The sequence below is a fragment of the Desmodus rotundus genome, chromosome 3 (assembly GCF_022682495.2).
Source record: "Desmodus rotundus isolate HL8 chromosome 3, HLdesRot8A.1, whole genome shotgun sequence".
NCBI classification, from domain to species: Eukaryota; Metazoa; Chordata; class Mammalia; order Chiroptera; family Phyllostomidae; genus Desmodus; species Desmodus rotundus.
Genome location: NC_071389.1, coordinates 76,741,094 through 76,763,094, shown reverse-complemented (window position 1 = coordinate 76,763,094; position 22,001 = coordinate 76,741,094). Strand labels below are relative to the sequence as shown.

Genomic DNA, 22,001 nt, shown 5'->3' with positions numbered 1-22,001 from the left:
ATTTTAATTATGATGTGTCTTGCAGTGGGTCTCTTTGGGTTCCTCTTGTTTGGGACTCTCTGTGATTCCTGGATTTGGGTGACTTTTTCTCTCCTCAGATTAGGGAAATTTTCCATCATTACTTTTTCAAACAGGTTTTCTATCCCTTGCTCTTCTTCTTCTCCTTCTGGTATTCCTATTATACGGATATTGTTACGTTTCATGTTGTCCTGCATTTCCCTTATTGCCTCTTCATTCTTTCTGAGCCTCTTTTCCTTTTCTTGCTCCTTCTGGGTGTTTTTTTCTACTTTATCCTCCAGCTCGCTGATCCGATCCTCTGCTTCGTCAAGTCTGCTTTTAATTCCTTCTACTGTGTTCTTCAATTCAGAAATTGTATTCTTCATTTCCTCTTGGCTCTTGTTGATATTTTCTATTTCCTTTTTCATGTTGATATAGTTTGCAGTGAGTTCATTGTAGTTTCCTTGTAGTTTCTGGTAGTTCTCTTTGAGCTCAGAGAGCTCAGTGAGTTTCCTGATGACCATTGCTTTGAACTCAGTATCTGATAGTTGACTTGCCTCTTTTTCGGTTAGTATTCTTTCTGAGACTTCCTCCTTTCCTTTCATTTGGGAATTGTTTCTTTGTCTTCCCATTGTTTGTGAGGCTCTTCTTGTTGGCCTCTGTGTCTTAAATTGCTTTGTTCTGACTCCCTGGATTTATGATATGAACTTCTATGGTAGAATGCCAATGGGATTCGGTGGTGCTGTCTCCTTACTCTCCTGTGCTCACTGGTCTTGAGCTGACGTTTATGTGTTTAACACGGTCTAACTCTAGTCTTTTCAGCACTCCAGGTTTTGTTGTCTCACCTGTGGGAAAAAGAGAAAGGGGGGGCAAAAGAAAAGAAAAAAAAGAAAAACACACACACACACAAAACAAACCAAAACAAAGATGGGAAGGAGGGAAAAAGGAAATAGGAAAGGAGGAAAGGAAGGAAGGAGGGAAGAAGGAATAAAGAAAGATCGGAGGCAAGATAAGAAGGAATTTTAGCAAAAATTAAAATATAGAAATAGATAAAAGAAGGCAGGAAGAAGACATAAAAATGGGAAAGGATGGGAAGAGGAAGGAATGAAAAAAAAAGAAAAAAAGAGAGAGGAAGAAGGAATTCAGGGGGAAAGGAAAAAAAAGAAAAAGGATAAAAAAAAAAAAAAAAAAAAACCTTCTGTTGGCTTTAAACCGGTCAGGTTATTTCTGCTGGTGTCCTGTCTGTGAAACGGGAGGGGGTGGTTGGAAGGATTGGTTTCACTTTTCTCTCTTCCTGGGTCACACTCTTCGCTGTTTTGTAGGTGTGGTCCCTGGCAGTCAATCAGTCCGTTGATCAGCCAATCCAGCCGCTTTGGCTTGTGACGCGTGCGTGCGCAGCAGGGGAATCCAGCCGCTTTGGGTCTGTGACGTTATTTTGTGCCCTGAGCGCGCAGCCGGCGGACCAATCGAGCCGCCCGGGCTTGGAACGCTGGCGCGCAGGTGGCGGATTCAGCCGCCTTGGGGTTAGGACACTCGCCAGCAGCTTTGTATTTGGAAAACAGGCACCCAGCCGGCCCTGAGCTTGGTGAGCGCGCGCAGCCCGCTGAGCCACAGGCTCTGTGCTTGGGGGCCCAATCCAGCCGCCCTGGGCTTGAGTCTCTCGGGCGGGCGGGGCCGCCCTGGGACTGAATCACGCGGCACTCGGTTCTGAGGTTTTGGGCCTGTGGGTGGAGCAGCTAGTCTCTGCTCCAAATTATCTCGGAGGTTTCAGGTGTGGGCGCCCCTCCGGGGTTTCAAGTGTGGGTCCCGTTCGCTAATCTGCTCGCGCGCGCGACCGGACCTCAGGTGAGCATAGCAGTCCAGGGGTGGAGGGGGAGGGGCGCCAGGGGTCTGGGCTACTACCGAGAGTTCTCTAATTAGCCCCTGAGTGTCTCTATTTTCTTTTTCTTTTTGAGAAATTCCTCCTTTTCAAGCCCCCCTGGTCTAATCAAGCACCTGGCTGCTCACAGCGCAGCCTGGCCCTCTCCCAAGACTCCTGCAGGAGCCCCTGCGCCAGGGCTGGCGCTTCTGCCGCCCTTGTACCGCGCGGTCCTGGGTCCCGTGGACCTTATTGTCCTTGAGCACTCTTCTTACCGTCAGATCTTTCAGTGTCCTCTATCTTTGGTCTCTGATCTTCGTATATGCTGGAATACTGTTGGCTGTTCGCTCTGCTCCTCAGATCAGCTAGGTATTTCCCTGGCGTTGAGGGGAAGTGGACTCTGCTCCCACCTATGTTGCCGCCATCTTCGGTTTATTTTATTCTTTATCTGACTTCTTGTGATTGATGCTTAGCTCACTCATTTTGTCTTTTTTTTTATTACATGCTTTTATAGTATACATTTCCTCACCAAATATTGCTTTACCTGGATCCCACAAACTTTGAGTTATAATATTTTTATTAATGTCTAGTTCAAAATATCTAATTTTCTAATTTTCATTATGGTTTTCTCACTGACCCACAAGCTATTTAAAAATGTTTCTTGAATTCTAACATATAAGGATTTATTTATTTTTCTTTTTTACTTATCTAGAACTCAATTACTTTGTGTTAGAATACACTGGGTATGATTTCAACGTTTTAAAATTTGTTGAAACTTGCTTTAGGCTCAGAAAATAATCAACTTTGCAATATTGATCAATGGCTTTTTCGCCATCTCGAAGCCTGTGGTGCCTGCCAGGAACAGGACTTCTACAACAACAAATATGTCTGGAATGCGGTGGTCGAAGGCCACTTTTGCTGGCTATAAACGAGGTCTCCGGAACCAGAGGGAGCACACAGCTCTTCTTAAAACTGAAGGTGTTTATGCTCGAGGTGAAACTGAATTCTATGTAGGAAAGAGATGTGCTTTTGTGTACAAAGCAAAGAACAACACAGTGACTCCTGGTGGTAAACCAAACAAAACCAGAGTAATCTGGGCAAAGGTAGCTCGTGCTCCTGGAAACAGTGGCATGGTTCATGCTAAATTCCAAAGCAACCTTCCTGCTAAGGCCATTGAACACAGAATCCGTGCAATGCTGTACCCCTCCAGGATTTAAACTTATTGATAAATAAATAACAACCCTGACTGTGGGGCTTGGTTGGGTGACGCAGATCTCGGCCTGCAAGATCTGTTGTTGTGGTTGCCATATACACATACACACGGACTACAGAAATCCTGTGGAGAAAAAGGGGATGCGTGGCTGCTCTCCAAGTTAAAGAGAGGGCCCCTGACCCCCGCCTGGAAAGGCTTTTATTGTTTTTCTGGGCTCCTTACATCGAGGGCGATCCTCATTTACTATGCACAGGTTCACCACAGGTGATTACCTTTTAAGGAGGACAAAGGACAGGACACTGCTAATTACTTCAAAGAGAAGGAAGTTACAGCTCAAGGGGAAAGTTGCTCACACTCCATACTTGGGTGGTTTAGCACAGACTTTAGGAAGATGAAGATACTCAGGAAACATTTGCTGCCTCAATTCAGGGTGAGGGAGTTTCAGCAAGAGCAAGTCTCATAGCAGTCTGGGTACAATGCAGGCCTGATTCCCCACTGGAGAACTTATCCATGGATGTGGGTCCAGCCCGCCAACCTCGCTCCCCACTGGCTTTTCCGAGTGGGGGCTGAGCCACATTTCCCATGCTTGGAACAGTTCCCCACAGTTGGGGGCCCACTGGCAAAGTGAAGGATTCTGGGTTGGGGGACATGGTTGGGTTGCAGGTTCAGTCCCTGCTCAAGATGCAAAGGGGAGCCAACTAATGAATGTTTCTCTCACACACCTATGGTTCTCATCTTCTTTTTTTCCCCTCCCTCCCCTCTCAAATATGTAAATAAAATCCATTTTAAAGAGCAAAAAAAAAAAAGATTGATCAATTTTCAAATATTTGCTTAAAAATATGTAATTCTAGATCTCTTAAATGCAGTGTTTTAAATATTCTGATGAGAACAAAATTAAAAATAGAACCTCTTATGACCCAGTGATTCCCCTTCTGGGACTACATCCAAAAAAATCCGAAACACTAATTTTAAAGAATATATGCTTCCCTATATTCTTTGCAGAGTTATTTACAATATCCAAGATTTGGAAGCAGCCCAAGTGTCCATCACAGATGAGTGGATGAAAAAGCTGTGCTACATTTATGAAATGGAATACTAATCAGTTGTAAAAAAGAAGGAAATCTTACCTTTTGCAACAGCATGGATGGACCTGGAGAATATTATGTTAAGTGAAATAAGACAGCCAGAGAAAGAGAAATACCACATGATTTCACTTATATGTGGAATCTAATGAACAAAATAAACAAACAAACAAAATAGAAACAGACTCATAGGTATAGAAACAAGACTCATAGCTGTCAGAGGTCAGGAGTGTTAGGGGGCATGGTGAAAAGGTGAAAAGTTTAAGCAAAAAAGCAATCATAGACACAAACAGTATGGTGATTACCAGAGGGAAAGGGGAGTGGGGAGAGGTAGAAGAGGGTAAAGGAAGGATAAACTGTGAGGGAATGAAACTTGACTTGTGGTGGTAAACACCACATAATACAATATACAGATGACATGTTATGGAATTGCACATCTGAAACCTACATAATTTCATTAACCACTGTCACCCCAATAAACTCAATAAAAATAATATATATAAAATATAAAATTCAAATCAACAACCATGAAGCAGAGTCAAGTCCAAACTTCTTACCTTAGCATATTACTTACAAAACCCTCATTAATATTGTTTTTTTAAATTTTTCTCCCAAAGAAAAATAGAAGTTTATGTTGAATTGGGTAAACAGACTCCTTTAATTAAACATGTATCTCAGAGATACCACTTTATACCTATTAGGATGCCATTATTAAAAAAATAAAAAATTTTGATGAGGACATAGAGAAGTTGGAACACTGTGTGTTGCTGATAGGAATGTAAAATAGCACAGTTGCTGTGGAAAATAGTTTGGTGGTTCCTCAAAAAGCAAAGCATGGAATTACCATGTGATCCAGCAATTTTACTTCTGGGCATATATCCCAAAGAATTGAAAGTAGGGACTCATACAGGTACTTGTACACCAATGTTCATAATAATGTTCAGAATAGTATTATTCGCAATAGCCAAAAGATGGAAACAACCCAAATGTCTATTGGAAGATGAATGCATAAACAAAATGTGGTATGTATATATATACAACAAAATATTATTCTTTTTTTTAGGGAAAGAGAAAGAGAGAAACATTGATTAGTTGCCTTCTCATACATGCCCTGACCAGGGATCAAACCTGCAACCTGGGTATGTGCCCTAACTGGGAATTGAACCCATGACCTCTTGGTCTACAGGATGACACTTCAACCAACTGAGCTACACTGGCCAGGGAAGTACCTCAAATTTTAACTACAGAAAGTTTAGGGAGTCTGCAGACCACTCTTAGCTGGGTAGCCCCTGGAAAATAACTAGACACAAAATTAAGCATGAGGCTGGGGAAGAAACATTCCAACTGTGAGGTACCCCAGTGACAGGGCAGAGGCAGGGTCATCTGACAGGAGATAGAAGGCTCCAAAGAACAAGAATCAGATTAAACTATAATTTGTGGATTTAGAGGTAGAAGGTTAAAGTCCAAGGTAAAAGTGGGTGGGCTGTGACTGGACCGGGAAAGGAAGATTACAGGGTAGCATACACTAATGAGCAGAAGGCAAAGAAATTTCCTGCTCACAGATGCTGCCTGTTCCTTCATATTTCCTAGATCCCTTAGAGTTACAAGGCCATTTTACTGGAAAGAGCACCACCAGGCCAAACTTACTATTTAAGAGCTGTGTGACTCTCCAGCTCTCTCTGCCCTGTTGTGGTACACACAGGCATTGTATGGAGTTGGAAAGAGCTAGGCTTCCAGAGTCGGTGCAGGGTGGGAAACCAACTACAGAGATGCTGGTCCTGCAGCAGATTTTGGGTTCAGTGCAATGAAATGAACCGAATATTTATGTCCCCATCCCCCACATTTATATGTTGAAATCTTAACTCCCTAGGTGATGGTTTTGGGAAGTAGGGCTTTTGGTAGATGATTAATAGTCACTAGGGTGGAGCTCTCATGAATGGGATTTGTGTCCTGCTAAAAAAAAGACCCAGGAAGTTCCAGTGAGAAGCCTGCTATGAATGAGGAAGGGGATTTTCACCAGACACCAACTCTGTCAGCACCATGATCTCTGACTTCCCAGTGTCCAGAACTGTGAGAAATCGATGTTTGTTGTTTATGTGGACAACAAAGGGTAACCTCCCAGGGTGGCTTGATCATAAATTACTAACCGGGCAGGGGCAGGTCATGGTGGGTAGTCATGCTCCAGGCCTATAGCTTCTTCAGTGAAAAGTTTTATGCAAGCTCTGTCCATTGTTCTTGTGCATCTAGGTTAATATACCTTTGAAATGCCAGAAGTAATTACAAAATATTATTCTGTCTTAAAAAGGAAATGAAACTCTGGTATATGCTATAACATAGATTAACATATTATGCTAAGTGAAATAATCCAGACACAAAAAGACAAATACTATATGATTTCACTTATATGAAGAGCCTAGAATAGTCAAATTCATAAAGACATAAAGTAGAGTAGTGGTTACTAGGGGCTGGGAGAAGGGGGACAATGAGGAGTTATTGTTTAATGAGCACAGAATCTCTCCTTGGGGTGATGGAGGTTTTCTGGAGCTGGACCAAGGCGATGGTTGTATGACATTGTGGATGTTCATGATGTTGCTGAATTGTACGCTTAAACATTGTTGAAATGCTAAGGTTAATGTTATATGTATTTTACCCCAATAAAAATGTCACCAAAAATGCAGTAAATCATTGATTTAAAATTTTTTATCTTGTCAGTAAAGAACACTTTATTCCCCTTCTCCAGTTCATCTAAAGCAATGTCTGTTTAGGGAATGGAAGAACATGGTCACAAACTTCGATCATTCAGTGAGAAATGGTCTCAGTTAATCTATACTCTAGTCTCAGTGGATGTGAAATAGCACACCAACTTTTTTTTTTAAATCTGCCCAAAAGGATAAATAGATCAGGGGATTAAGGAGAAAGAAAAGTCATACTAGTATAATAATACAAACCAGAGGTAAATTTTTCACACAGAAATGTATCACGTGTTCCTGACACAAGGCTAAAAAAGCCCTGCAAGTTTGGCACTCGGATTTCTAGGGAACAAAATAGTGAAAGAAGGATGAACAGCACAGCGTCCACAAGTAAAGAGCACAGCCCTAGTTTTCCTCCGTTCCTGAAGTGACATTTGAAAGGCATTTCTCTCTTGGGTCCATGTTAAGAGAACTTTGTGTGAAACAATGGATGGTCACCATCCCGAAGACGGAAAAGTGAGGACCAGGGTGCAATGCAGGGGAAGCAATTCTGTAAAGATGCAATTATACAACTCAATAAACATTTTGTGATTTCAGTCACTGAGCTGGTTTCATAAACGGGACAAATTCTCAACCTGTCCCCAAAGATTTCAGTTAGGGACCAATTTTAGGGTAGAAGCCTGTAGTGAGTAAGAAAAAGCCAGTGTTATGTACAAAGCTGTAAACTTGCTCTCCGGCCTGACCTGCCTTGCTTAACTAGCATAGTGTTTAGTTTTTTGTTTGGGCAGGTCCAACAAGGTCCTATTGTATTACCCCCAGCCTGATTTACACGCTTATTTTACTTTCCTGGCTTCTGCAGACATTTATTTGCAACTTGTGAAAGATTTCTTACAGCTAATTACTGCTGTATGGTAAATGTACACCCTGACTTTTATTTATTTATTTATTTACTTACTCGCTTATTTATTTATCCTCACCTGAGGATATGTTTATTGATTTTTAGAGAGAGAGCAATGCGAAGAGAAATTTTGATCAGTTGCCTCCCATACAGCCTGACCAAAGATTGAACCCCAAACCTAGGTATGTGACCTGACTAGGGGTTGAACCCACAACTTTTGGTGTATGGGACAATGTCCCAACCAACTAACTCACCTGGCCAGGGCCTGACTTTTGTTATTATTGCTCAGCTGTTTCAGGTTACTCTGCATGTTTACCTTAAGCATTTTGCTGACATTCCTTGTGATACAAAAGCCAGCTAGTGAATCAAATGGTCTTTTTAGATGATACTTGGTTTACGATTTTTATTTAAGTGTTATAGACCTCGGGATCTTCTCAGAGGAGACGTGCTTTTTTTTTTTCTTCTCCAGACCGCACGGATCATTACTTATGCAAGGTCGGTATAAATCAGAGCCCTCCTTTCCCCCCATTGGCTTCTGTCCTCATTAACTCTGCATTTATGATGATGGTGACAATCTCATTCCACACTTATTATTTGATTCATATCGCATCATTTGCCAATGCCTCTAAGAAACTTTAAACAAAAAGCAATCCAGTTTGATTTCTATTTCTAGAATGAGTCTCTGGTATTTGTAACAGAGCCCAGGAGCACCAAAGAGCTATTTTAGTTAGAAGTGTATCTTGAGAAAGAGCAAACAGAATGACAAAGATTCTGAGTATGTGGCACATGTTTGGTAAACTGTGTAAAAGTATTTTAGAATCTTTTCAAATAGAAGAAGCTGCCAAGTCTCTTGGTGATAACCACTGTGTTGCAGGGAGACTGGTTTATTCTATTAGCTTAGTGGTCTAAAAGGCTGTGCCCCATGATTTATTGGACTCTCCTCATTCGAAAGCATTGCTCAGTGTTCTTGATAGTTTTGATGAAAGGAGTGTCACCTGCTCTAGTTTCTAGTGTCTGCTATCAGCTGGCCAGGACTACTGCATTCCTGCCTTTGCAAACAAGGTGACCAGTATAAAGAGTTAAGCTTTTCATACGGCTATTGTGAAGCTGATAACTAATTTCTTTTTATTCCTTTGAGGTGATGAAAATTTGGAGGGGAAAAAAGGAGGAAGCAAACAAGCAGGAGTATTTCAACACTCTGTTCTCCTCTCCCTCATCCTACTTTTATTTATCATGATTTTTAAGGCAAGGGGTCCTTTTCTGAAAGCACAACACAGTAAAAAAGCAAACACTGAACTATGCTGGGCTCCCCAGGCAGCAGATTGTTTTTCTTCCAGTACAAAGGGGGCAAACTCAAATCAAATCTGGTCTCCAGGCTCTTCCCATAACCCGATGGAAATCTACATAATTAACTTCTTCATACTTTCCATACCAAGAGCCTACTTTCTTCCTTGTAGTCTTCTTGACTTCTCAGGGCTGCAGTTATTAAATAAGGTTGCAAGAAAAACAACCCCAGACTCAGCCGAAACAGCAGCTCAATATCTTTATAGCATCTGGTATCTGCAGACGTTTAATGAGACTATGATGTTCCCCCTCCGGTGCTAATGAATGACCCTCACCTCTCAGCTCAGTTTATCGGCAGCTTGTAGATTGTGCAAAATAAGATGGCTGCCACTATTTTTTCACTTGGTTCACTGACCCAGAGCCCATTTCTTTAATAAGCTGCTTTTATCTTTACTTCTATTGATTTATAAAATCTTTCCCCCCTACCTATTACTCCTCAAGAACTAAAAATATTCCATTTGTAAAGAATATTCCATTTGTAACATCTGATCTTCAAGCAATCTAAATCTCTCTTTGTCTGGACATGTTGGATTATTGTGTATGTGGGCATTCATGTAGCTAGTGTAACATTTGACGTAAAGTAGTTAAGGTATGAAACAGCCTGCCTCATGCTAATTTAAGTTTCTCATTCTTCATACGAAACAAATTCAGTGAATATCGGGGGTCACAAACATACACGTATATTATGGGCAGGCAGGAAAAATAAATGAGATAACTATCCTGGCATAAGTTGTCATTTCTTTTCTTTGTTTTTTTGTAGTTGATTTTTTAAATTTTTAAAAAAAATTATTTCCATCATTGCTTATCCCCCCATACACTCTTCCACTTCCACCCACCCTCCTCCACTCTACAATCACCACGCTTCTGTCCATATTAGTGAGTTCTTTCTCTCTCTCTTTTTAACTTTTTGTTCAATCCCTCCACCCCATCCCCAAACTACCCCCCCCATGAGCTGTCAACCTGCTCTCTACCTATGAGTCTGTCTCTATTTTGCTTGTTAGTTCAGTTAGCTCATTAGATTCCACATATGAGTGAAATCATATGGTACTTGTCTTTGTCTGACTGGCTTATTTCTCTTAGTAATGTCTGCTTTCATCACACTTATTCAACATAGAACTAGAAGTCCTAGCCACAGTAATTAGACAGGAAGAAGAAAAAAAGGCATCCAAATTGTAAAGAAAGAAGTAAAACTGTCATAACTTTCAAACAACAAGATACTGTATATAGAGAACCATAAAGATTTCACCAAAAAAACTACTAGAACTGATAAATGAATTTAGCAAAGTAGCAGGACATAAAATAAATATCCAGAAATCAGTTGCACTTTTACATGCCAGTAATGAACTATCAGAATGGGAAACTAAAGTCTTTGGCCATACCACCCTGAACGCACCTGATCTCGTCAGAATGGGAAACTAAGAAAACAATCCCATTCACAATTGCCTAAGGAAAGAATAAAATACCTAGGAATAAATTTAGCCAAGAATGTAAAGGACAATTATAAGAAAATTATAAGACACTGAAGAAAGAAATTGAAGAAGATACAAATAAATGGAAGCATATACCTTGTTCATGGATAGGAAGAATTACCACCATTAAAATGTCCATATTACCCAAAGCAATCTATAGATTCAATAGAATTCCTATCAAGATACCAATGGCACATTTCATAGAACTAGAACAAATATTCCAAAAATTTACATGGAACCATAAAAGACTGTGAACAGCAACAGAGATCTTGAGAAAGAAGAACAAAGTTGGAGGAATCAACTTTGTTGCTGGCTCATATCAAACTATGCAACAAGGTCATAGTAATCAAAACAACGTGGTACTGGCATAGAAACAGACACATAGATCAATAGAACAGAATAGAGAGCCCAGAAATAAACATACACCTTTATAGTCAATTAACATTTGATGAAGGATGCAAAAACACACAATGGGTTAAAAATAGTCTATTTAATAAATGGTGCTGGAAAAATTGGACAGATATGTGCAAAAAAATGAAACTGGACCACCTTCTTACACCACACACAAGAATAAACTCCAAATGGATTAAAGACTTAAATGTTAGACTCAAAACCATAAAAATCCTAGAAAACAGAATAGGCAGTATAACCTCTGACATTTCTTGTAGCATTCCTCGCCCCCCACCCCAACACTGGCCCAGGGCAAGGGAAACAAAAGAAAAATTAAAAAATGGGACTACATAAAACTAAAAAGTTTTTGCATAGCAAAGGAAACCATCAACTAAATGAAGACACCCCACTGAATGGGAGAATATATTTGCCAATGATATATTTCATGAGAGGTTAATACCCAAAATTTATAAAGAACTTATAAAACTCAACACCAAAAAAAAAAAAGAAACAATCCAATTAAAAAATAGACAAAGGACCTGAATAGGCACTCCTCCAAAGGGGACATTTAGAGATGGCCAATAGACATATCTTTGGTAGTCAGCCCCCTTAAGTGACTGCTTTGGCTGAGAGAGATGCATCCCTCAAGGTCACTCCCCCTTCCAGGGAGATTTACATCCAATGACTGATCAAAGTGGAGGTATAAAGATCTGACTCCTTGCCCCAAGTTTGGACATATCTGAAGGGTTATCCCTGCTTTAGAACTTTCCATAAGGTTGGATGGAGCCTCTGCTGAGACTGCATCACAGTTCAAGTCCTCAATCATGCTTCCTTTTCTTCCCTCATCAACTCCAGAGCACTCCCTAACAATCCTCTTGCACACGGATCTCCAGCTCAGAGCCTGTTCTCCGGAAACCCAAGGTACAATTGAGTCACAGTCAGTGCAAGAAAGAAGGGAAGAAGGAAGGAAGGAAGGAAGGAAGGAAGGAAGGAAGGAAGGAAGGAAGGAAAGGTGTAAGGATGAAACGGTAAAAATAAAACTGTCACAATTTTGAAGATCACATGACTAAATTCAAAACCATCTACAACTATTATAATTAATAACTGAACTTAGTATATTTGCTGAATACAAAATTTAATTGTATTTCTATAATCATCAACAATTAGAGAAGAAACTTAAAAACAAGCAAAACTAAACAGAATTGTTTATGAATATACATACTGATCATCAAATGATAAAGAAAAGAAAGGAAATAATTTGCCACAAATAACTCAGAATAATATTTATATCTACGAACAATGTAAGGGTCCATGGTGAGGACTGGGAGTAGGAGGTGCTGGGTTGCTGTAAATATTCTATTTCTTGGCCTGAGTGTTGTTTGTATAGGTGTTTACTTTTTGTTGTTTGAAACTGCAAACTTAACCTTTTTAGCACTTTTTGGGATAAAGGTCACAATAAATGACCATTGACTGATCTTTGACTTACGTATTCTGTGCTTGCTCGCATCCGTCTGACTCTGATTCGGGAATGCCCAGCAATGACAACGCGTTACAAAAAGCACATTCTCCATGCTAATTGATTTTTAGCTGGAACATAAAAGAAAGCAGAAGAGGGGGTAATTTCACACCACTTCTGGAACTTACCCACTTAGAATCCTTTTAGGTTAAACTGAATCTCATGGATCCTATCCAACACAGTGGGGTAGAGAGCACTTAGACTTTAGTGCCAGGAACCTCAGTTCAGATCCTGCCACCATGTCCATTCCTTCCCCTTAATGAGCCTAATTTCTTTATCAGTAAAATATAATTACTTCTTTATCAAATGATAATGGGCGTTATAACATTATGTGAGGGCTTTTTTGTGCCCTGCAGGGCAGTTTTTGTGTGTAGGGAAAAAAAATCTTCAAATGATTATACTGATTTTGCAATTAATACATAACTTATTAAAGTTACAAAATTTTTTAAAATCTTAAATATTTTAAGCTTTTAAATTTGGGCTCTTAATGATATTATTCTACTTATGTTTGGCAAATTTTACAATAAAGAAGACTTTGTCAATATTTAGTCCTATTCATAAATTGAATTACATTTCTATAAACATGTTATACCTCATATTTAAATTTAATTATTCAACTTTCCTCTAGTATTTCAATTGACTTAACAAATAAAACATTCCCATGTATTTATATAACTCATAAACATAATAAATTAAAATTATAGATATGCTGAACTTTATGTTTTTGTGAATATTCCAACTCTTCATAAAAAAACTTGGTAAGATTGTAAATTAAAATAACAAAATGCAGAGGATAAAAAATAATTTTCAACTTTCCCTCTACTTTCTGTGTTCTTAGCTGAGACTCCTGTAATAGAAAACAGATTAACAAGAGAAAAACAAACAGAAGTTTATTAACATGGATACTTCATGTAAACATGAAAGATACCAAGGAAAAAGTGAGTAAAAAATTAGTGGCTTCAAATTCAGGCTTAAATATCATCTAAATAGGGAAAGAGGAGGAGGAAGGTAGGTCTCTTAGGGGAGAGGAAATGATTTTGGGGAAGATGAATGGGCCCTGAGAAGAATACATACAAGTGTGATAGTTTGTGATGGTTTGTCTGGGTGTGGTGCTGACTTCCAGTCTCCTGTCCTGTGGTGTGAGTCAGTTTTCCCTGGCTGATGGAACCAGTGGGGAGAGGAGGAATGGGGACTTATGACGACTGATTCTGTTTGGAGGATCCGTTTTTAGGCAGATAAGGGGAGTTCAGAGAAAGCCTCTGTCTGCATTTGCTGTTTTTCAAGTGCCTATAGCTCAAAATCATCAATATACCAAAGTGGTACATTCAGGGGTGGCTTGCCTTGAATTCCCACAGGATTTTGGGGGTGGCATGTTCTGCTGTCCTTCAAAATCTAATTTAATTATTCAATTTCACATTTTTAACTGGAGTCACCAGGTTGACACATTGCTTTAAAAGGAAAAATTCTCTTAAACCTAACGACTACTTACAATATCAAATGTGTACAAATACCTTAAAATATGGGTTCGATACTTATAAATTTCTTTGTATGTAATTTGAATTCCTTCTAGAGTAGAAAGATGTTTGTTAATAATAAAACTATTGTTATCCCATGCAGTTACCCTGGCCACATTCCCACATAGTTTAGTACTTGCCTTTCAGCTTGCTAAAATGTCCTTAGATTCAGAAGTAATAGCCAGGATGTGGATGCATATCCCATGCATGTCTAGGTGCTGGGTAGGCCCATAACTCCAAGGGAAGATTAGAAGCCCAAATTTCTGGATGTGAGGACTCTATGGAAATGGCTAGTAGAACAGAGTGTTTCTAGAGACAAATAGCTGTGCATCCAGGAAGGAAATTGCTTAATATGAAAAGGTACTAAGAGAGAAGGCAGGAGAGAGGCAAAGAGACAGATATCAAGAATGAAGGTGCCACCCATTTTGAAAGTCACAATTGACTGTCCAGTTTCCAGAACTGAACCAGTTCTCATACCCGCTAAAGAAAGGCGATGTCCTGATGAAGAAGGACCTTACAACACCAAGGTCAGTGTATACAATAGTGATGCCCCAGGCCTCATCGAAACGATCTACAGCCATTTATTTGGGTAAACATACACTGAATCATTTGCGTTATTACCAGTTTTCTACAACTAAAAATAGCCTAAAAACAATAAAAAGTGGTGTTCATCTAAAAAGATACACTAGACAGTCTACTTAGTAATCCCTTTGTTGGTGTTTATTTCAAAGTCTTTCTCAATTTTTCCTGGCAAAAGAAAACATCAACAATCAAAACTTAAAGGATGCTTCTAAAACAGAATAAATAAATAAAATTAGAGTCTCCAAAATAGTTTCAAAATATAAGAAAGAACAAAAATAAATGAGTTAATATTTTAGCACAGTAAGGGAAGTTCATGTGCAGAAGAGGCATTCTGACTTTACAGGCCACATTAGAAACGACTGCGCACACGCAGCCCATTGGGGTGTGCCCATCTTTTGACCTGGACCAACGGTCTGGGAAGAATGTGCAGATAAGAAGCAAGACAGATTTAAAGTAAAAGCACATCTCGAAGCCTCTAGAGAGGAGCTGGAACAGGCCCGTTGCTCTGACTTCAGAGGTCGTTCTCTGATTTTACTGTGGATGGAGTCTGGGTTTGAAAAGCCCTCACTCTGGTTGTTTCCCTGAGCAGCTCTCCTGCTGGTTTTGATAGGCCAGGTAAATAGGGAATTGCATGTATTTTACGATTAAAACACAGCTACAAAGCTGGAGCCTTTGGCTTAAAAATTGTAGGAGAAAGAGGAATAAAGGAAACAGAAGATTTAACATACGAGTAAGGTTTGCAACCTAACCTTGTTGTTCTAAGCCAAATTACTATGTACATTCTGAGAATAAAAAACAAGTGAAGAATGCCTCACCTTTATATCTCCCTCAAGTTTCTATGAATGTGATGATGACAATAGTACTTACTGGAAAATTATGGTTACAGACTCATAAGTGTAGAGAATGTAGGTAAGAAATTGATAAAGTTAATTCCTACATCGGCTCCATAAAATAGAGGCCTCCCCAGTGGCCCTGCTCAGGTCACAAATTTAAACTTAAATCAGCCTACACTGACCAGAAACACCTGTCAGAGAAACCTAACACACCAATCACAATCCTCCAAGTCAGCTTTTGCTGGGTTACTTTTCTTAATAATGGTATTCAGAAGTAGGAATTATGGTAAAATCATGAAAAAGCAAGTTCAAGTAATTTGTCAGATACAATTCATTATCTAGGCTGGAAACAAAATTTAGTTAAGAAGTGGAGCCTCCATTTCAGTGAAAAATGTACAAGAAAACATATCCAATAAACCACCCAATATAAGCTAACACTTACAGGAAAACCCTACAGGACATGTTAATTGGGGGATTATTTTCTTCCCCTCTGTGTTCTTTCTGACACTGAAGATGTTATTTTATTTTTCCTTTTGTGTGTGTGTTGTCATTCATTATGTCTTCCACCAATAGCTCCTGTTAAACTGTCTTATATGCTCTCATTCAAATTATGCCTGCAGATAACCTATGTCAGGCCAATCTCCTTTATTCATTCATTCACCCATTCATTCATTCACTCACTTAAATTTCACCCATCCCCCACTCCCCTCCTCTTTGGCAACCATCAGCTTGTTTTTTATATCTATGGGTCTGTTTTTGTTTTGTTTTGTTTATTTTAGATTCGACATATAAGTAAAATCAGATGCTATTTGTCTTTCTCCATCTGACTTATTTCACTTAGCACAATGCCTTCTAGTTCTATCCATGTTGTTGCAAATGGCAAGATATTATTATATTTTTATGGGTCAGGATTATTCCATTGTATTTATGTACCACATCTTTATCCATTCACCTACTAATGGACACCTAGCTATTGTAAATAATGCTGCAATAAACATAAGGGTGCATATTATCTTTTTTTGAATTAGTACTTTTGTTTCTTTGGATAAATATGCAGAAGTGGAATTGTTGGGTCATAGAGCAGATATATTTTTAATTTTTTGAGGCATCTCCATACCTTTTTCCATAGTGGCTGTATCAGTTTACCACCTGATACAGAGAGATCTAATCAGATCACTGGGGAGAAGTAGGAAGGGGTGATAGAAGTTTTCCCAGACAATGATGAACAATCTAGAACAAGATGGGCTGAGAAGCTGAATGCCTCCAGAGCGCATGGAGATAAAAAAAAAGGGCTGGCTCTCTGGCTTGAGTGGGCTCTCAGACTTGCTTGCTGGCTCTCTTCCTCGAGGATGCCTGAATGCTTGTGCTGCAGCTGCCTGCATGTCCCAACAGATGGTATTTGGATGGATTTTGGATGGGAAGGAACTCCAGGCCAACCTGGATTGGGCTGGCCTGGAACAGGGTGGCAGGGTTATTCTTCTTTGGGTGTTCTAGAGGGGACAACTTCCGAGGCAGAAGCCTGCTATCCTTCCAAAATTGTGTAGCTTTTGTATCTTATGTTGTTTATTTTGTAAACTAACCCTATAGAACTAAGATAATTAAAACTAACAGGGGAATGATAGGAGAACTCAGGTGTTAGAGTTTAGCCTTCATTGATAAGCTTAAGTGACATGCTTGTGGAAAGCTGCTATTCCAAAATTGTAAAGCTTTTGAATAAAGACTCCTTTCTTTATCACCAAACCTTTGCCTCTGGAATTTTGCCTGGAGGGTGGTGGTGGGCAGAAGGACCCCACTTGCTGTTTGGCAGCAGGAATGGCAACTCTGGTGGGACCCTAGCCGCCTGTGGCTGGTCAACCTCAAGAATGGGACTGCGGAGTTTCCCAGTCTTCAGGAGTTCCTCTGCACGCTCACTTGAGGTGCTGGCCACCTGAACATGCCTCGCTGGTGAAAAGGAAACAGGTCTGGGAAAGACCATGAAACAAGGTCCAGGTGAGGACTGCTTTGGGAAAGCCATTGTGTGGGAACCACGGTTTGTGAGATAGGTTAGCAGAAGATTTGCTTGTGAGTACTCTTTGGAATAATGGAGTTGTGGATACCAGTTTTCTTTATGTGTTCTCAGGTTTCTTGGGTTATTCTGGTTATAGCTTTTGGCCTGGATGTCTGGGCTAATAAGGGCGGTTTTGTGCTGGCTCCTAGAGGGAGCCCCCTGGGTAGGATTTTGGCAGACAGACTGGAGCATGTACTGCCATTATCCAGTGTCCAAGGAGGTATTGATTAATTACCGTAATACTGTGTGGCCTACGTATGTTTTGGACTGTGAGGAAAGGTGGCCCATGCGTGGCTCCCTAAGTTACTGTACCATCACACAATTGGAACAGTGTTGCCAACAGTTAGACAGATGGGATGAAATTCGTTATGTCAATGTATTTGTATTGTATAATAGGGTTTTGCCAGGGACAGAGAATTGCTTGATGGTACAGAGAAGGGAGGAGGCCTCAAAACCCTTTCTTGATAGTAAGACACAGGAAGAAAGGGAGAACAAGGAGATAAACCTCATCAATATTCTGAACCCAGGGGACCCAGGGTTGGTGGCAGGAGGAGCTTTCTCACCACCATCCCCTTCACAAGCTGCCCCCGAAGTAGGGATCAAAGAGCCAATGGCTCCACCTCAGTGTGATGAGGGATGGGTCTCCCTCTCAAAGACCCATCATGGTACCCAATTTGGCTAGGGGGCATCCCTATCCAGAGCAAGGCAGTTTTCCTTTGAGGCAATATCCTACTGGTGGAGTAAATCAGGAAGGCCAGCCTGCTGGCTACTATTGGGCCCATACTCCATTCTCCACTTCAGACTTACTGAATTGGAAAAACTCCAACCCTTTGAATAGAGATGATCCTCAGAGAATGGCAGATATTATGGACACTGTTTTTGCCACTCATCATCTAAGCTGGGCAGATGTATAGACTCTCCTAAATATCTTGTTATCCACAGATGAGGGACAGATGGTTATAAATAGCGTTAATGAAGAGGCCCAACGTCTCCACCAAGAGAATCCTGATGGGACCCCAGACATAGCTGGGGCAATTCCCTTGACAGAGCCTAACCGGAACCCAAATCGTAGGGGCCTAGCCTTCCTGGAACATAACTTTCTGTTATGGGGTGCCCAAATAGAAGAGACTAAATATGATACTGGCCATTCAACAAAGACCAGATGAGGACCCTCCAGAAATTTTTGAGGAGATCTATCAGGCTTATTGAAAGCACACTGATGCTGACCCAGAGGCACCAGAATATGTGAGGATGGTAAACATGACTTTCATTGGGCAAGGTGCCCTGGATATTAGAAGGAAACTGCAGAAGTTAGGTGGGGCACTGGGAATGAATTCCTCACAGCTGGTAGACATTCCCTTTAAAGTTTACAATGCCCAAGAAGCAAGGAAGGTAAAGCAGGCCACGGTGTTCTTAGAAACAGGGTGGTGAGGTCAAAGGAGGAAGCAGGCCCCCAACTGATGTTCAGTAACAATCCCACCAACAGAGTGTAATAAGGGGTCCCTTTTTTCCCTACATTCTCACCAACACTTGCTATTTATTGATTTTTTTATGACAGACATTCTGACGAGTATGAGGTAGTATTTCATTGTGGGTTTTTGTTTGTTTTTTACATTTCTCTGATGATTAGTGGTGTTGAGCATCTTTTCACATGTCTATTGGCCATTGGTATGGCTTCCTTGGAGAAGTGTCTATTCAGGTCCTCTGCTCATTTTTTAACTGGACTGTTTTGGGGGTGTTCTTTCAGTGTTAAGTTGTATGAGTTCTTTATATATTTTTGATATTAACCTCTTCTGGGATGTATCATTTGCAAACATCTTCTTCCATTCAATAGGTTGCCTTTTCATGTTGTTGATTGTTTCCTTTGCTGTGCAAAAACTTTTTAGCTTGATGTAGTCCCATTTGTTTATTTTTTCTTTTAACGTCCTTGCCTAAGAAGACATATGTAAAAAGATATTATTAAGACCTATGTCAAAGAGTTTATGGCCTCTATTTTCTTTTAGAAGTTTCATGGTTTCAGGTCTTACATTTAAGTCTTTAATCCATTTTGAGTTTATTTTTGCATATGATATAATAAAGTGGTTCAGTTTCTTTCTTTCTTTCTTCCTTTCTTTTTTGTTTTTTTTTGGGGGGGGTATGTTATCTATTCAGTTTTTCCAGCCCCAATTATTGAAGTGACTCTATCTCACTGCATATCCTTGTCTCCTTTGTTCAATAGATTAATTGAACATATAAGTGAGGATTTATTTCTGGGTGCTCTATTCCATTTCATTGATCTACATATCTGTTTTTATGCCAGTACCATAGTGTTGATAATTGTAGCTTTGTAGTATAGTTTGATATCAAGGAGCACTATACCTCCTGCTTTGTTCTTTCTCAAGTTTTCTTTGACTATTCAGGGTCTTTTGTGGTTTCATATATATTTTAGGATTAGTTCTAATTCTAAGAAAAATGTCATTGGGTTTTTAATAGAGATTGCATTGAATCTGTATATTGCTTTAGGGAGTAAAGACATTTTAATAATGTTAACCCTTCCCATCAATCAGCATGGTATATCCTTCCATTTAATTTTATTCTTTTCAAGTTCTTTCTTCATTCTCTTACAGTTTTCAGAGTAAAGGTCTTTCACCTCTTTGGTTAAATTTATTCCTAGGTATTTTATGTTTTTGATGCAATTGTAAATGGGACTGTTTTCTTAATCTCTCCTTCTGATTGTTATTGGTATATAAAAATGCAACAGATTTTTGTATATTGATTTTTATATCCTGCAACTTGACTGAATTCATTTATTCTAATAGTTTTTGGTGATGTCTTTAAGGTTTTCTATATATAGTATCATGTCATCTGCAAATAACGACAGTTTCACTTCTTTCTGCCGACACTGAAGATTTTAATAAAAAGAAATGGGATTACCAAGATGGTAATGAGGTGATTATACCAGACTAATATTGACTCATAATAGTAACCTTAATAAAACCATCATATATTTTAATCTCTAGTGTTGTGTAACAGATAGAATCAGCCCTGGCCAGGTGGCTCAGTTGACTGGAGCATTGTCCCATACACCAGAAACGTTGCAGATTTCATTCCCGGTCATGGCACACACCTAGGTTACATGTTGGTTGATCGATGTTTCTCAATAGGAACCCATCTGCATCAGTGTACCAGTTGGTGGTGTGACAGACTGCATTCAGCTTCAGTGAATTTTTTTGAAGACTCTTCAATATATTTGCCTATTTTCTGATGGGGGTTTTATAAGCACACCTGCCCACATCACACTGAGTGATCGGCAGTTTTTGACCAAAAAAACAGCATGACCTCGTGCCCCACCCTCCCTATTCACCCGATCTCACCCCAAGTGACTGTTTTCTTGTTTCCCCAGATGAAAAAAAGTCCTCAATGGTGAAACAAAAAATGGCAGAAACACTAAAGGGCATCAAAATCGACGAATTCAAAAACTGTTTTGAGCAGTGAAAAAAATGCCTCAGTAGGTGTATTGCATCAAATGGAGAGTACTTTGAAGATTATTGAAGTTTAAACATGTAAGAATACATAACTTTTTATAAATAGATTCCAGTTTTTTGGGTCCCCTCTCATATGTGCTAGGAGTGGTGGTCAATGGTTTGTGCATTAGAGACCATCTGCCCCATCCAAGCACACAATGCTGATTACCTCTAGCTGATGGTATTCCTCTGAGAGGATGATGACCCATCATGGCAGGCCTCCAAATTTGGAAAAGTGACCTAGTCCTTCAGATTTTCAATGTGAAAATTCTCAAGTTTTAAATGTTGGCAAGTAGTTCAAAATATTAAAAAACACCCTGCTGTTCAGAGAAATCATATCCTGCATGGGCTGTCAGCTTGTGGCCTTTACTGTGGGTACACTAATGCAATTGACAATTCAGAAATTTAGATGCATGTTTCAAGAGCATGTGTGCATGCATGTACGCAGGGGAGAAGGTTGTGGTGTGTTTAAGGGTGAAGAAATACAGAGGAACAGACAGGTCAAGTGGCTTTGCTCTTATACCCAAAGCCCTTCATTATTTATATTCATCCCTGCTCTATTTCTGCTTGGCCATAAATCAACCCCCCCCTGAGAAGCCCAGCACATAAATATTATTTGGAATGCAGAGTTGGATGTGACCTCTTGCCTGGCCCTTGTGGAATGTGGATCAGTGACTTCTCAGTTATGATACTAATGTTCAAAGCTCTTCAAAAGAAACACACCATTCCAGAATCTTAGCTCAGGAAACTATAGATGTTGTCATGGAGGTATGTGATCCTCCTCTAGCCAGAATTCTCTGGAAATTCAGAAAAGCCTTTTATCATTACTTGATAACTTGAGTTACAGGATGAACTTGTCTAGGGGGAAGCAAGCGAGGCATTTAGCATGCAAAATTTAAGGAGACTAAATACTATTTGGCCAATGAAAGAAATAAAGTACTGATGCATGTTACAACATAGGCGAACCTTGAAAAAATTATGCTAAGTGAAAGAAGCCAGTCACAAAAGACTACATATTATATGATTCAATTTATGTAAAATGTCCAGAATTTAAAAAATCCATAG

General features: G+C 39.8%; 1 pseudogene; it reads left to right on the top strand.

The window, feature by feature from the left end:
• The first annotated feature begins 2,739 nt into the window (after positions 1-2,739).
• LOC112309411 (large ribosomal subunit protein eL33 pseudogene) lies at positions 2,740-3,072 on the top strand (annotated as a pseudogene).
• The last annotated feature ends 18,929 nt before the right edge of the window (positions 3,073-22,001 follow it).